The 12,778-nt window shown below is 44.8% G+C and overlaps 1 long non-coding RNA gene across 1 annotated transcript; it reads right to left on the reverse strand.

The window, feature by feature from the left end:
- Nucleotides 1–1,935: 1,935 nt before the first annotated feature.
- LOC125962729 (uncharacterized) lies at nt 1,936–8,723 on the reverse strand. Its single transcript, XR_007474388.1, has 2 exons — nt 2,804–8,723; nt 1,936–2,543 (listed from the first exon to the last, which is right to left on the reverse strand). It is a non-coding gene; the product is annotated as an uncharacterized LOC125962729 (long non-coding RNA).
- Nucleotides 8,724–12,778: the final 4,055 nt, after the last annotated feature.

The following is a 12,778-nucleotide window of genomic DNA, read 5'->3' on the forward strand; positions in this document are numbered from 1 at the left end:
GAGAGTTGGGGCAGAGCAGGGGCTGGAGGTGGGACCCAGTCGAGGAAGATCCATCCTGCCCGGTGGCCTTTTTCTCTCTCCCTCTCTGCCTCTCCCTCTGTCTCTTCTGTTGTCATTCTATTCCTGTCTCTGTTTCTTTCTGTGTTTCTCTTTCCCTGCCTCCATCTTTCTCTGTCTCAGTCTCTTTTTGTCTCTCTCTGTCTCTCTCTCTCTGTCCCTGTCTTTTTCTCCATTTCTTTCTACTTCCCTTTCTCTTTTCCTGTCTTTTCCCATCTCTCTCTCTCCCTTCCTTCCTTCTCTCTCTCCCTTCCTTCCCTCCATCCTTCTGCCTTCCTACAAGCATCCCCCTTGGCCCCCGTTGTTCCATGTCCCGAGCTCGGCAAATCTGGAGCCAGACAGAGGCTCCAAGTCTTCTCCTTGCCCTTCAAGCTGGAGGAAGGAAGAGAAAACCGTGGTGGGGAGAAGGCAGAGGCCACTCCACAACGAGCTTTCCTCCTCCTCCCTCGATGCTCTCTCTTCCTTCCTCCAGCTTTCCGGTCCTCAGAGGGTTCCTCTCCCCCGTCAGGGGCAGAGTCTGAGGAATCCTGTGGGGATCTGGACCCGAATGAAAGTGCTGTCCTCTCCAAGTCCCCGAGTCAAGTACATTCCATGCAGGGCTGAGTGAGCGGAGGCTTCACTTTCAGTGGCCTTGAGAAAGCGGCCTTATCTGGAGCTTGTGCTCAATAAGGCTGAGACTTTCGTGAACCAAAACTGAGCTTTGAAATAAACCTTACTCACCAAACCCAGCCTCCCTGGCTCCTTCCTTTCAATGCGGAAGGGGCTAGAGGAGGTTGTACCACCCAGAAGTCTATTTCTGGTTGTGTCCAACACCTGGGGGCACCCAAAGGTCCCACACCCCCAGCTGAATTGGTTCAATTCAAATCCAGGCATCTAGTTGTCAAGGCTGAGTCTCTTCTGGAAAGAGAACCCTCCTGTGATCTTAATGGACTCGGAGGGTTTTGGAGGCTTATAGATCAGAAGCAGGGATGTTGCTACCTTAGGTCTCGTGCTAACTTTTCTCAACCATAATGAACCCTAAAGGACCACACCGGCATAGCTTCTGGAAGCTTCCCAGCTTCAATCAGGTCACAGCTAGCTTGATGTAGCCCCCGTGTTCTCTTCTTAATGGCCATTTGGTTCAACAGTTTGACCAGGAACACAAGCTCTAGACCAAATCAAACAGAAACCTCTATCTCTAACCTACTTTGGTGCAGAGCTTCCAGGATATGCTGCGATTAAAGCCTGCTCAGGAAGAAGGGATTTTTTTAACCTGAGTGGGAACCTCATATTCACAGAGAAGGAGGAGGGAAGTCTTTGGAAGAGCTGAGAGAACAGAAAGCCATCTTTCCTGGGACTCCTCCCAGATATCGGCATTCCCATTCGCTCAGAGTCCAAGCTTGCTGAGTCAGTGGCCAGACCTGGACTTTCCCTGCGGCGACATGTGTTGGTCCAGCCTAGACTGCAGAAGGACAAAGCCCTTCAATCATTTCTAGATGGGGTCTTAGCAACAGTAAGGTGTTAACTGTGATGACGTTAAGTAAGGATTCTTCTGCTTTTCCTTGCTGCCTTCTAGCCACGTAATGGGGAGTCAGAACCAATTCATTTCCTGCTTTTCGTTACTTATGCTCTGCAACCTCATCCTTTCGGGGCCTTTGATTTGTTCTAAACAATCTCAGCCAATAGCTTAATTAACTGCTTCACTCTACAAACCACCGCGTCAAGATTTATGACCCAAGATGGGGAATCCTCAATGCCCTGGACCTCCTATAATTATGTCGCAGGAGAATGTGGTGTGAGAGGACTGTCATGTCCCAGGTCTCGGGTGAGTCTCTGCGACGGGCCACCAAGTGAGGGTCCTTGGCCTTGCACAGGAAAGAATTCAAGAGCAGGCCATAGTAAAGTGAAAGCAAGTTTATTTAGAGAGATACACATTCCATAGGCAGGATGCAGACCATCTCAGAAGGTGAGAGTGGCCCCAAGATATGGGGTGGTTAGTTTTTATGGGCTGGGAAATTTCACAGGCTAAGAAGTGGGAGGATTATTCCACCTATTTTGGAGAAGGGACAGAGATTTCTAGGAACTGGACCATCGCCCTTTTTGGGCTTTTATGGTCAGCCTCGGAACTGTCGTGGCCCCTGTGGGTGTGTCATTTAGCATATGCTAATGTATTACAATGAGCATAGAATGAGGCTCAGGGTCTACTGGAAGTTGAATCTTCCGCCATCTTGGACCTAACTAGTTCTAACCAGTTTTTTTTTGCCATACGCGGGCCTCTCACTGCTGTGGCCTCTCCCGTTGCGGAGCACAGGTTCCAGACGCACAGGCTCAGCGATCACAGCTCACGGGCCCAGCCGCTCCGCAGCATGTGGGATCTTCCCGGACCAGGGCACGAACCCGTGTCCCCTGCATCGGCAGGCGGACTCTCAACCACTGCGCCACCAGGGAAGCCCTCCAGCCTTATTTTATACAGCTTGAATGGGTGGTGGTCACTGGACCAGGTTTTGCTATTTAAAACAAAAGAAAAGAAATTCTATGTTCATTTATTAATTCAGCATTCTCTATTTCCTTCATGTACATTTAAAAATGTATTGGGGGGGCACATTTTACATGCTTCTAAATTAAAACAACATCATGGTTAGTCATAGTTTCCCCAAATGTCTGTGACAACATCTCCCCTCATTTCAGCCAACCAAGCCTTCCCCTGCCCACCCCCACGTCAGTAAGTGGCGCTGTCCATTTACTTCAACCAAACACTTAATCTTACCCTTGATTCTTTCTTTTACATTTTATCCACCAGCAAGTTGTCAGCTTTACCTAGAAAATATACCCTGAATCTGATCTTCTCTCCTTCCTTTACCATAACCATTCTGTCCAAGTCACCACCATCTCCACCTGGACAGGTGTAGAAGTTTCTTTAAAAACAAACTAAACATTTTATACATAAAATAGAGAGTGTAGAAAATGCCCATCACGCAATTCAATAATTTCAAAATGTCCCCATTCTTCTTTCATCTATGCCCCTCATCTTCCCCCTTTTTACTTTATGCAAATCTCAGACAGCAAATTTTTCCGTGCATGAATTCTGTATCTCTAATGGATGAGGAATTAATAAAAATATAACCACATAAATATCTAAGACAATTTTATAATAATATGTTAATATCGTCTATCAGAAGTCTGTGTTGAAACTTTTCTGACTGTCTCAAAAATGTCTTATTACTGTGTTTGGATCCAGATCTAAACAAACTTCACGGGAGCCGCGGAGGTGAGTGCAGCAACAGGGGTGCGGAGGGCAAAGCGGAGAGATTCCCGCAGAGGATCGGTGCGACCAGCACTCACCAGCCCGAGAGGCTTGTCTGCTCACCCGCCGGGGCGGGCGGGGCTGGGAACTGAAGCTCGGGCTTCGGTCGGATCCCAGGGAGAGGACTGGGGTTGGCGGCGTGCACACAGCCTGAAGGGGTTAGTGCGCCATGGCTAGCCGGGAGGGAGTCCGGGAAAAGGTCTGGAGCTGCCGAAGAGGCAAGAGACTTTTTCTTCCCTCTTTGTTTCCTGGTGCGCGAGGAGAGGGGATTAAGAGCGCGGCTTAAAGGAGCTCCAGAGACGGCGCGAGCCGCTGCTAAAAGCGCGGACCCCAGAGACGGGCATGAGACGCTAAGGCTGCTGCTGCCGCCACCAAGAAGCCTGTGTGCAAGCACAGGTTACTATCCACACCTCCCTTCCGGGGAGCCTGTGCAGCCCGCCACTGCCAGGGTCCCGGGATCCAGGGACAACTTCCCCGGGAGAACGCACGGCGCGCCTCAGGCTGGTGCAACGTCACGCAGGCCTATGCCGCCGCAGGCTCGCTCCGCACTCCGTGCCCCTCCCTCCCTCCCTCCCTCCCCCCCCACCCCGCCCGGCCTGAGTGAGCCAGAGCCCCCGAGTCAGCGGCTCCTTTAACCCCGTCCTGTCTGAGCCAAGAACAGACGGCCTCCGGCGATTTACATGCAGAGGCGGGGCCATATCCAAAGCTGAACCCCGGGAGCTGTGCGAACAAAGAAGAGAAAGGGAAATTTCTCCCAGCAGCCTCAGGAGCAGCGGATTAAATCTCCACAATCAACTTGATGTACCCTGCATCTGTGGAATACATGAACAGACAACGAATCACCCCTAATTGAGGAGGTGGACTTTGAGAGCAAGATATATTATTTTTTCCCCTTTTCCTCCTTTTGTGAGTATGTGTATGCTTCTGTGTGAGATTTTGTCTGTATAGCTTTGCTTTCACCATTTGTCCTAGGGTTCTGTCCGTCCGGTTTTTTTGTTTGTTTGTTTTTACTTTAAAAATAAAAAAAATTTCTTAATAATTATTTTTTATTTTAATAACTTTATTTTATCTTTATTTTATTTTATCCTCTTTTTTTTCTTTCTTTCTTTCTTTCTACTTTTTCTCCCTTTTATTCTGAGCCGTGTGGATGAAAGGCTCTTGGTGCTGTAGCCAGGAGTCAGTGCTGTGCCTCTGACGTGGGAGAGCCAACTTTAGGACACTGGTCCACAAGAGACCTCCCAGCTCCACGTAATATCAAACGGCGAATATCTCCCAGAGATCTCCATCTCAACACCAACACCCAGCTTCACTCAACGACCAGCAAGCTACAGTGCTGGACACCCTATGCCAAACAACTAGCAAGACAGGAACACAACCCCACCCATTAGCAGAGAGGCTGCCTAAAATCATAATAAGTCCACAGACACCCCAAAACACACCACCAGACGTGGACCTGCCCACCAGAAAGACAAGATCCAGCCTCATCCACCAGAACACAGGCACCAGTCCCCTCCACCAGGAAGCCTACACAACCCACTAAACCAACCTCAGCCACTGAGGGCAGACACCAAAAACAACGGGAACTAAGAACCTGCAGCCTGCGAAAGGGGACCCCAAACACAGTAAGATAAGCAAAATGAGAAGACAGAAAAACACACGGCAGATGAAGGAGCAAGATAAAAACCCATCAGACCTAACAAATAAAGAGGAAATAGGCAGTCTACCTGAAAAAGAATTCAGAATAATGATAGTAAAGATGATCCAAAATCTTGGAAATAGAATAGACAAAATGCAAGAAAAATTTAACAAGGACCTAGAAGAACTAAAGAGGAAACAAGCAACGATGAACAACACAGTAAATTAAATGAAAAATACTCTAGAAGGGATCAATAGCAGAATAACTGAGGCAGAAGAACGGATAAGTGACCTGGAAGATAAAATAGTGGAAATAACTACTGCAGAGCAGAATAAAGAAAAAAGAATAAACAAACTTCATCCATTGCCTTTGGTTGACAAGTGTCTTAAATATCTTTTAATCTATAATGATCCCCTTCCTTTTCTTTTAAAAAAAGCCATTAATTTGTAAACCAAGTCATTTGTCATTTTCATTTGGCTGGTTGAGTCCTCTTTCTGTCATTCAACATGTTCCTGTGTTCCCTGCATTTCCTGTGAACCAGAGTTAGAGCTAAAAAGTGTGTGTGTCAGGGACTTCCCTGGTGGTCCAGTGGTTGGGAGTCCACCTTCCAGTGCAGGGGACTCAGGTTTGATCCCTGGTCAGGGAACTAAGATCCCACATGCTGTGGGGCAACTAAGCCCACGTGCTGCAACTAAGATCTGACGCAGCCAAAAATAAAATAAATAAATAAATATTTTAAAAAGTGTGTGTGTGTGTGTGTGTGCATAATTCTGTATCACAATTATAAGAAAGTTATGCTGTAAAAAAAATATTAAAAATATACCTCGAGGAATGAATTTGATCTACATTAACCAGCAGTGACAATGGACCAGTGAGGTAATAGTGGAACTGAGGCTAGAGACCAGTGAGATTACCAGATTTCAAGATTTACCATAAAGGTAAACTTACGACAGAGTGGTACCGACATAAAAGATAGAGAAATGGAATCCAATAGTGAGTCCAGAAACAGACCACATATATATGATCACTTTATTTATGACAAAGATATTAACACAATTCAGTGGGGGAATGAAAGAGCTTTTCAATAAATGCAAAATAAAGGCCATATATGACAAACCCACAGCCAACATCATTCTCAATGGTGAAAAACTGAAACCATTTCCACTAAGATCAGGAACAAGACAAGGTTGCCCACTCTCACCACTATTACTCAACATAGTTTTGGAAGTTTTACCCACAGCAATCAGAGAAGAAAAAGAAATAAAAGGAATCCAAATCAGAAAAGAAGAAGTAAAACTGTCACTGTTTGAAGATGACATGATACTATACATAGAGGAGCCTTAAGATGCTACCAGAAAACTACTAGAGCTAATCAATGAATTTGGTAAAGTAGCAGGATACAAAGTTAATGCATAGAAATCTCTTGCATTCCTATACACTAATGATGAAAAATCTGAAAGAGAAACTAAGGAAACACCCCCATTTACCAGTGCAACAAAAAGAATAAAATACCTAGGAATAAATCTACTAAGGAAACAAAAGACCTGTATGCAGACAACTATAAGACACTGATGAAAGAAATTAAAGATGATATAAACAGTTGGAGAGATATACCGTATTCTTGGATTGGAAGAATCAACATTGTGAAAATGTCTATACTGCCCAAAGCAATCTACAGATTCAGTGCAATCCCTATCAAATTAACAATGGCATTTTCCACAGAACTAGAACAAAAAATTTCACAGTTTGTATGGAAACACAAAAGACCCCAAAGAGCCAAAGCAATCTTTTTTTTTAAATTTATTTATTTAATTTATTTATTTTTGGCTGCATTGGGTCTTCATTGCTGTGTGCAGGCTTTCTCTAGTCACGGCAAGCGGGGGCTACTCTTTGTTGAGGTGCACAGGCTTCTCACTGTGGTGGCTTCTCTTGTTGAGGAACACAGGCTCTAGGCACACAGGCTTCAGTAGCTGTGGCATGTGGGTTCAGTATTTGTGGCTTGTGGGCTCTAGAGCACAGGCTCAGTAGTTGTGGCACACGGGCTTAGTTGCTCTGTGGCATATGGGATCTTCCTGGACCAGGGCTTGAACCCGTGTCCCCTGCATTGGCAGGTGGATTCTTAACCACTGTGCCACCAGGGAAGCCCCAAAGCAATCTTGACAAAGAAAAATGGAACTGGAGGAATCAGGTTCCCTGACTTCAGACTATACTACAAAGCTACAGTAATCAAGAGAGTATGGTACTGGCACAAAAACAGAAATATAGATCAATGGAACAGGATAGAAAGCCCAGAGATAAACCCATGCACATATGTGTTGTAGTTTATCTTATGACAGGGCCGAAAGCAAGCTCATCACACGAGATGAATTGTGCCGAAGCACAGCAGTAGAGGGCTGCCGCTCGCTCAGGCAAAACAGCGCCGTCTGTCCTGCTGCGGTAGCTTTTATTAAAGCATTATCTATGTTTACATTTTAAGACTTGTTTTCTTAACATTTCAGAAATGTCAAAGCAGCAAGATATGCTTCTATTGATTATACAAGCAATAAAGGGCTTTCTTGAAAACATGCCGTCCTTCGTCCTTGAGCGCAAAAGCAGCACAAAGTTCCCACCATTATTTTGATTATACTGAAGTAGCACAAGGACACTTCCTTGCGTTCCCACCATTCTGATTATACTGAGGACATCTCATGGATCAGTGCCCAAAGCACTCAATGCTTAGCACTCGCAGGCCCCTGGTTTGCTGTGGGTGGGGGGGGAGCTCAAAGCATTCAGGACTGTTCACAGTTCTGGCTTATTCGCATGCCCCCGGTTTGCCGGGGGGGGGCTCAAACCAATCAGGACTCTTGGCAGTTCTGGCTTATTCGCCAGCCCCCAGTTTGCTGGCGGGGGGGGGCTCATGGGTCACGTCTCCTTTCCATGTCCTCAGTTATTCCACTATACATATGGTCACCTTATCTTTGATAAAGGAGGTAAGAATATACAATGGAGAAAAGATAGCCTCTTCAATAAGTCGTGCTGGGAAAACTGGACAGCTACATGTAAAAGAATGAAATTAGAACACTCCCTAACACCACACACAAAAATAAACTCAAAATGGATTAAAGACCTAAATGTAAGGCCAGACACTATCAAACTCTTAGAGGAAAACATAGGCAGAACACTCTATGACATAAATCACAGCAAGATCTTTTTTGACCCTCCTCCTAGAGAAATGGAAATAGAACCAAAAATAAACAAACGGGACCTAATGAAACTACAAAGCTTTTGCACAGCAAAGGAAACCATAAACAAGACGAAAAGACAACCGTCAGAATGGGAGAAAATATTTGAAAATGAAGCAACTGAGAAAGGATTAATCTCCAAAATATACAAGCAGCTCAATATCAAAACAACAAACAACCCAATCCAAAAATGGGCAGAAGACCTAAATAGAAATTTCCCCAAAGAAGATATACAGATTGCCAACAAACACATGAAAGAATGCTCAATATCACTAATCATTACAGAAATGCAAATCAAAACTACAATGAGGGGCTTCCCTGGTGGCGCAGTGGTTGAGAGTCCGCCTGCCGATGCAGGGGACACGGGTTCGTGCCCCGGTCCGGGAGGATCCTGCGTGCCGCGGAGCAGCTGGGCCCGTGAGCCATGGCCGCTGAGCCTGTGTGTCCGGAGCCTATGCTCCGCAACGGGAGAGGCCACAACAGTGAGAGGCCCGCGTACAGCAAAAAAAGAAAAAAAAAAAAAAAAAAAAAACTACAATGAGGGGACTTCCCTGGTGGCACAGTGGTTGAGACTCCATGCTCTCAATGCAGGGGGCCTGGGTTCGATCCCTGGCCGGGGAACTAGATCCCACATGCGTGCCGCAACTAAGACCCGGTGCAACCAAATAAATAAATTAATTAATTAAAAAAAAAAAAAAACTACAATGAGGTATCACCTCACACTGGTCAGAATGGCCATCATCAAAAAACCTACAAACAATAAATGCTGGAGAGGGTGTGGAGAAAAGGGAACCCTCTTGCACTGTTGGTGGGAATGTAAACTGATACAACCACTATGGAGTACAGTATGTGCGTTCCTTAAAAAACTAAAAATAGAACTACCATATGGCCCAGCAATCCCACTACTGGGCATATACCCTGAGAAAACCATAATTCAAAAAGAGTCATGTACCACAATGTTCACTGCAGCCCTATTTACAGTAGCCAGGACATGGAAGCAACCCAATTGTCCATTGACAGATGAACAGATAAAGAAGATGTGGCACATATATACAACGGAATATTACTCAGCCATAAAAAGAAATGAAATTGAGTTATTTGTAGTGAGGTGGATGGACCTAGAGACTGTCATACAGAGTGAAGTTAAGTCAGAAAGAGAAAAACAAATACCATATGTTAACACATATATATGGAATCTAAAAAAAAAACAACAACAACTGGTTCTGAAGAACCTAGGGGCAGGACAGGAATAAAGATGCAGATATAGAGAATGGACTTGAGGACACGGTGGAGGGAAAGGGCAAGCTGGGACAAAGTGAGAGAGTGGTATGGACATATATACACTACCAAATGTAAAATAGATAACTAGTGAGAAGCAGCCGCATAGCACAGGGAGATCAGCTCGGTGCTTTGTGTCCACCTAGAGGGGTGGGGTGGGGAGGGTGAGAGGGAGGGGATATGGGAATATACGTATGCATATAGCTGATTCACTTTGTTATACAGCAGAAACTAACACAACATTGTAAAGCAATTATACTCCAGTAACGATGTTAAAAAAACTAATATTAAAAAAAATAATAATTTTTAAAATAAATAAATAAAATAAATAAATAAATGCAAGAAATCCTATACTCATAGGGGAAAAGTAAGCCTTGACCCCTACCTCACACCATGCACAAATGTTAATTCAAGATGGATCACAAACCAGAAGGTGAAAGCTAAAAGCATAAAGCTTCTAGAACAAAACACGGAAGAAAAGCTCATGACCTTGATGTGGGCAAAGGTTTCCTAACTAAGACACACACACAAAAAACCCCAGTAACCATAAAAAAATTGGTATGTTGGATTTCATTAAAATGAAAAACTTTGATTCATTAAAAGACCCTTTTCAGACTTCCCAGGTGGTCCAGCGGTTAACACTCCATGCTTCCACGAGAGGGGATGCGGGTTCAATTTATGATCCGGAAAGTTCTGCCTACCACAAGGTGTGGCAAAAAAATAAAAAATAAAAAAATAAAAAGCTAAGGAAAAAAAAGACACTTTTCATGTTTGCAGTATCTACATTTAACAAGGTTCATATGCAGAAGATATAAAGAATATCTATAAGTCAATAAGAAAAAGACAAAAGCTTCATTAGAATACATGGGCAAAAAAAATTGAACAGATGGGCTTCCCTGGTGGCGCAGCGGTTGAGAGTCCGCCTGCCGATGCAGGGGACATGGGTTCGTGCCCCGGTCCGGGAAGATCCCACATGCTGCGGAGTGGCTAGGCCCGTGAGCCATGGCCGCTGAGCCTGCGTGTCCAGAGCCTGTGCTCCGCAACGAGAGAAGCCACAACAGTGAGCGGCCCGCGTACCGCAAAAAAAAAGAAATTGAACAGATGGTTTGAAAATGATGATAAGCAAATGTCAATTAGCACATGAAGATATGTGTTCATTTTCAGGTTGATTATTTTCCTTCCCCCTCCGTCACTGTCCCGAGATCTACTCCCAACTGCTTCTTTTTACAGCTCACCCTCTCTACCCCATAGCTGAGGGAAGGGGGTGATTCTCAGGTCACTTTGGATTCTGGAGGCTGACTGTATGTGGTGGGATATTAGGATAGGAGGTATTTCCTCCTGGGATTCCTTACTACTGCATCTCCTGTCATTACCTAGGGAATTATTCTGACCCCGCAACCTTACATTTCTGCTTTTTTAGCCACTCAGTTGGGGGTACTTTGCTACAGCAACCTTAGGAAACTAAAAGTACCTAAGAAAGTGGGGAGGGGAGAGGGTTGTTTCTGGTGATTTTATGGAGTTTCTTCAGTGAACCAAGCTTCAGTAAAAGGCTGGCTGTTGCCCTGTCCATTTTAATTTAATTAATTATGTTCATGGTCATGGGGTGTTCCTTCCAAGAATTAGTTTTCCTAGGGTTCTATCCATGGCCCATTGTTCTCCCTGGGTGATTTCATAGTTTCACATGCTGTATTTTGATGACTCTCACATTTTATTTTATTATTATTTTTTTTGCGGTACGCGGGCCTCTCACTGTTCTGGCCTCTCCCGTTGCGGAGCACAGTGGGATCTTCCCGGACCGGGGCACGAACCCATGTCCCCGGCATCAGCAGGCGGACTCTCAACCACTGCGCCACCAGGGAAGTCCTTGCTGTTCTTTTTAAATCTGCTTTGTGTAGTAAGCATCCTTCCACTCTCTTTCGGTAGTTGCAAAAGATTCTATTGTATTCCTCAACTATGGCACGTCCATACTCCACCTGAAGGTTTTTAGGGTGTTTGTTATTTTTTGCTATTACAAATAATGCTGGGGAGAATATCCTTGTCATTTGCCATGTTTGGCTATAGTGTGGGAAATCTTTATGCATGCATACTAATATTTCTTTTAAAGGATATATTATTAGAATTGAAATTTCTGGGTCATGAAGTGTGCATTTAAAGTCAACTATGCTGTATAACTTGTGAAAAAATTTATAGTCTGTCCAACCCCATTTATATTCTGTCCAAGGCCATTCTCCCACAGTCTTGCCAAAGTTGGATATTACCATCTTTTAAAATTTTCTCTGATTTCTTTGGGGGAAAACGGCACCATCTTCAATTACATTTCTCTTTGAATGAGGTCTCTTTTAGTCTTTTTATCACTTCTCCTGAGCTTTGAAGTCAGTCTGCTAAGCGAGATTCTCGGATTCTAAAACTCAGTAGGCCAAAGTGAATTGAGCGATTCTTCACTTTGCTCGCCTTGAAGCTATTTCTCTTTTGCATGTTTTCTTAACAGCCACAGCAAGCCTTCTGCAGCAACCCAGCCCTGAAACTTACTTTTGGTTCTTCTCTTTATTTGCCTTCTGTTCATTACGAAGTCCTGATTATTTTTTTAAATTCTAACATCATACATGTGAAACATTCATAAAATGCACAGTTTAAAGAATAACAGGGCTTCCCTGGTGGTGCAGTGGTTAAGAATCTGCCTGCTAATGCAGGGGACATGGGTTCAAGCCCTGGTCCAGGAAGATCCCACATGCCGCGGAGCAACTAAGCCCATGCACCACAACTACTGAGCCCTGTGCTCTAGAGCCCACGAGCCACAACTACTGAAGCCGGCACGCCTAGAGCCCGTGCTCCGCAACAAGAGAAGCCACCGCAATGAGAAGCCCGCGCACCGCAACAGAGAGTAGCCCCCGCTTGCCGCAACTAGAGAAAGGCCGTGCAACGAAGACCCAATGCAGCCAAAAATAAATAAATTTATTAAAAAAAAAAAAAAAAGAATAACAGGGCAGGGACTTCCCTGGTAGTCCAGTACGTAACACTCTGTGCTCCCAATGCAGGGGACCTGGGTTGGATCCCTGGTCGGGGAACTAGATCCCACGTGCATGCCGCAACTAAGAGTTCACATGCAGCAACGAATATCCTGCGTGCCACAACTAAGAGCCGGTGCAGCCTAAATACATAAATAAATAAATAAAAAGAATAACGGCAGAAACTCCCATCCAGATTAAGACCTGGTGTGTCGGTGGACCCCAAGACCGCTCTCGGGTTCAATGATCTGCTGGAAGGACTCACAGGAAAGCCGTTATACTCATGTTTGTGTTTTAT

Source organism: Orcinus orca, chromosome 20 (assembly GCF_937001465.1).
Source record: "Orcinus orca chromosome 20, mOrcOrc1.1, whole genome shotgun sequence".
Lineage (NCBI taxonomy): Eukaryota > Metazoa > Chordata > Mammalia > Artiodactyla > Delphinidae > Orcinus > Orcinus orca.